The sequence below is a fragment of the Bison bison genome, unplaced genomic scaffold (assembly GCF_000754665.1).
Source record: "Bison bison bison isolate TAMUID 2011002044 unplaced genomic scaffold, Bison_UMD1.0 scf7180017864256, whole genome shotgun sequence".
NCBI lineage: Eukaryota > Metazoa > Chordata > Mammalia > Artiodactyla > Bovidae > Bison > Bison bison.
Genome location: NW_011494828.1, coordinates 1,280,100 through 1,284,970, shown reverse-complemented (window position 1 = coordinate 1,284,970; position 4,871 = coordinate 1,280,100).

Sequence of the window (4,871 nt, the reverse complement as noted above, 5' to 3'; positions counted from 1 at the left end):
GAAAGTGAAAGGAAAGTGAAAAAGTTGGCTTAAAACTCAACATTCAGAAAACAAAGATCATGGCATCCAGTCCCATCCCTTCATGGCAAATAGATGGGGAAGCAATGGAAACAGTGACAGAATATTTTTGGGGGCCCCAAAATCGCTGCAGATGGTAACTGCAACCATGAGATTAAAAGACGCTTACTCCTTGGAAGAAAAGTTATGACCAACCTAGACAGCATATTGAAAAGCAGAGACATTACTTTGCCAACAAAGGTCCATCTAGTCAAAGCTATGATTTTTCCAGTAGTCATGTATGGATGTGAGAGTTGGACTATAAAGACTATAAAGCTGAGCGCTGAAGAATTGATGCTTTTGAACTGTAGTGTTGGAGAAGACTCTTGAGAGTTCCTTGGACAGCAAGGAGATCTAACCAGTCCATCCTAAAGGAAATCAGTCTTGAACATTCATTGGAAGGACTGATACTGAAACTCCAATACTTTGGCCACCTGATGTGAAGAACTGACTCATTAGAAAAGACCCTGATGCTCAGAAAGATTGAAGGCGGGAGGAGAAGGGGATGACAGAGGGATAAGATGGTTGGATGGCATCACCAATTCAATGGACATGAGTTTGAGTAAACTCTGGGAGTTAGTGATGGACAGGGAAGCCTGGCATACTGCTGTCCATGGGGTTGCAAAGAGTCGACGACAGAGCGACTGAATTGACTTGAACTGAAAGGAACTAACCAACTAAGGCCTCAGGGGCCAGGTAGGTGGTTACCAGCCTGTAGTTTTTCACACAGACTCTAGGTGTCGCCCTTGACTTCAGTTTAACTAGGCTTTGGCTGGGAACCTAGAAGGAAGGGTGGAGTTGATGCCCAGTCTGGCTCATCAGTCCAGCAAACTGGGAGAGGTTATGGGAATCCCAGCTATTTTCCAGGTCTCACACCTTCTCCATCTGTTCTGGGTCAACTCTCTTGATAGGGTGACCAATCATACCAGGTTTCCCAAAGCTGAACTTCAGGCAACTCGAGAGTATTGGTCACCAAACCATGGACAGAGGGGCTGAAACCCAAACATATGTACTAGACTAAGCTCCAAGCCCAGCAGGAAAGATACTCTAACCCAGCCAAGCTCCTTACAGCAGCATCACTAGTGGGCTGACTCTGTTGCCTGGTGGTTGTAAGCATTTAGAGAGAGAAAGTGTATATACTTTAAATGAATGGAAAGAGACCAACTTATAGGGCTCCCCTGGTGGTTCAGTGGTAAAGAATCTGCCTGCCAATAGGGGAGACACAAATTCAACCCCTGATTGGGGAAGATCCCACATGCCATGGAGCAACTAAGCCCCTTTGCCACAACTATTGAGCCTGTGTTCTGGAGCCTGGAAGCCACAACTACTGAAGCCAGTGCGCCCTGGAGCCCATGCTTGGCAACAAGAGAAACGACTGCGATGAGAAGCCTGAGCATTGCATCTGTAGAATAGCCCCTGCTCATCTCAACTAGAGAAAAGCCCGCACAGCAACAAAGACCCAGGACAGCCATAAATAAATAAAATCTTTTGAAAAATTTAAAAAAAGAGACCAACTTATATCTGACGATATCTACCATTTATTGAGTATCACTGAGCATAACATACTGATTTATACCTTTTCCAATCCTCACAGAAACCCTAAGAATACAGAAGATTATTCTTTCAGTGATTAGAAAACAGACTCAGAGAAGTCAAGTGACCAGCCCAGGTTACAGAACTATTAAATAACATGGTGAAATCCAAACCCATGTCTGTCCAAGTATAAAGCTCCTGTTATTTTCACTGAATCTTTAGCCTGGCCATTTTCTTCCTTCTCTGATCACCATTTGAGAGCCCCAGGGGTGTGAGGAGGAGGCAAGAGGCAGGTGTGGGTGGAAGGGATTGAGGAAGAGGGTCTGTGATCAGAGCCTGCATAGGAGTGGGGGATCCACATAGCACTGAGAGTTTGCCTGTCCACGCAAGAGAAGTCTCTGCTGTCTTGAAGTAGAGGTGGGCATAGCCTGTGGACTCTAGGGAGCCCCCTTCACAGGCTCTTCTCCTGACACCAGGCTATATATTCAAGGCCGTGTTTCCCAGAGTCAAGGGTAAACCCAGCCACGTCTTACCGGCTTGCAAATGGACATCTGAACATGAATCACAGAGGAGGAGACATCAGGAGCTAGCCATAAACTTAAACTTGATAAGTGAGGGATGGGTAGGGCCTGGACAAGGGCCATGGTAAGTACAGTGCCTTGCCTAGAGTTTGGGCTCAGTGAATGGTTGCAATTAATGATATAGCCAATTGCCTCTCTTTCTCAGAGATATTTGTAAGGCTGTTTTATTTTTGCCCGGGTGGTCATTTAGGAATTGAACTACTTTTGAATAAATAACAAGAGTTGGTTGTGTGGAAGTATGAGCAGAGGCCTGACTGGTTGTGTGGAGGAATGGGCAGAGGCCTGACTAGGCTAGACAGTGGTCAGAGCCCTGTGGGCACTTTTTGGTCTGGCAGCCAGATGTCCACTCCACAGAAGGTATGAAAAGCCAGACTTGGATTCTTTTACATTAAAAAAAAAAAATGCAGACATCCCTCAAGAATTTTAAGTTCTTTGGCATGAAGGTGCTTTGGGCTGTGCTGTTTTACTTTATTTTATTGGTAGTGTCCAAAGACTTTTGGGGTGCAAGATCTGTCCTGGACCATCTTGAGCTCAGACCTGGTGTTGGTGTAGCCTGGTGTCCCATGGCCAAGTTCTGCCCTGTGACTCCTCTCTAAAGCCAAGCCATCAGACGGATGGTGCCTGAGACAGACCTGGGCTATGTCTCTGCTCTTCCCTAGCTGGCCTTCCACCTTCCACCAGAGAACTGGGCATTGTACATATGGAAGCCTGGGGGTCTGGGCATGAAGCTGGGCCAGAGAATAGAGAAACTTTGAGTAAGCTGCCTTGTCTACAAGACTCCTCTGTCCTTCATTCTGAAAATGCCTGGTCTGTACCACCTATGATGAAAGAGTGTTGTGAAAGTCACCAATACTGCACCATCACATTGATGTGGGGCCTCTTGCCAGGAGCTCGTGGAAGACAGTGACATGTGCGGTAGAAAGCACATGGCTTTAGGGTCAGTCAGAATCGGTCCTGCTACTTTCTTGCTGGGTGACTTTGGGAAAGTTACTCAACCTCTCTGAGTCTTGGAATCCACAATCAATAAATAGGGATAATAATAACATCTATGTCATAAGTTTGCTTTGAGGTCCAAATTTGCCCACCAATTTATATGAAAATATGATATTTATTGAGTGCTTATTATGTGGCAGGTCATGTTTAAGTGCTTTTAGTATGAACTCACATAACACTATGGGTTATGTACTTCCACTGTCTGTGTGTTACAGATGCAAAACAGACTCAAGGAGTGTAAGTAACTGGCCCACACTGGCAAATAGCAGAGCCAGGATTTGGACCCAGACAGTCAGGCTCCAGTTCACACACACTTAACTACCAAACCATGATGCCATATGGAGTCAGGCTGAATAAAGAAGAGCTATTATGATCACAGTAATTTAGCATTAAGTGCTTTTTATATCCATGGTGCTAAGTGTTAATTATTAGTGTATTTGGATGCAACATTTATCCTTTCTGTTCCTATTTCTTCCACAGCCATGGCAACAAAGAGCCTTGTGCTCACTACAGCGGAGCATCCTGCCTTTGTCCAATCCAGCCCAGTGTGTCAGTCTCTGCAAATAACAAAAGATGTGGCCACTCGGCTGCTTGTCCCTGCCCCCACCAGAACACCGAGAGAGGCTGAGGCCTCCCCAACTGGAACTGAGCTAGGAGAGCAACAGACAGGTACAGATCCGCAGACCAGGAGCAAGGCTCACAAAAGAGAGGTCATGCTTAATAAACCTGATTAATTTCTTTGAGTGACAGCAATGCAAGCGGGCAGGGGTGAAAGGAGAGATAGTAATTTATCCTGATTCCAAGGCACAGGAGTGTAGCTAAAACCAACATAGAGATTTTATAGAGATGCTGCTGGGGCCTGGAGGGTTCTGGTAGGGTTCAACCTTGGGGGCAGCCAGAGGGAAACTTGGAGAGTTGCTCGCAGTGATCTAGTGAAAAGGAAACCCAACACAGAGCACAACTGCTCAAGCCATATAACCTAGCCACAAATCTGCCCAGGACACTTGCCTGTCAATTCCCTTCCAGTGTCTTCCCATCACCTAAATATAATAATAATGTGGATGACCATAAAACAATAATAGCTGAGTTTATTTGATATTTACTATGTGTAGGGTATTATACAGAGAGGAAACCTGAGGCAGAAAGTTTAAGAAACCTACCCAGTCACACAGGTTTTAACATACACCTGGGCCTCCAACACCCAGGCTGCTTTCACATTCCAGTCCATTTGCAACTGTATTTAATGATGAGTCTCTTCCATCAGTGAGGAAGCCCTCATAACATGGACATACTGAAGTTCCTAGGTCCTCTGTGCTTCTCTCTCTTGAACACTCTTCCCTGGGTGAGCTCATCCCTGCTTTTAGTTTCTAGTCCCACCTCCTGGAGGAAGTCTTTGAGAGAAGGCATTGTGGTTGACCCCCTAACCTCTATTGCACCCCAGATGATTAGTCTGAGCCCATCATATAAATTCCTTCCTTCTTGCCAGACCTGATTTAGGAAGGGGTATCTGCCTAGTGAGACTAAGAGGACATTTGCTGCAGGGCTTCTGGGAAAGGTTTTCTCACTCCTAGGAGAGAAGCATTCTCTGGACGTGACATTTCTCGGGAGCTTGCTTTCTGGGAATGTTGATAAGTCTGGATGTGTTCTGGACCTACTGCACTGGTGTGCTCCCAGCTGAGGATGGAGCTAACAGCAGGGATGGCAGAG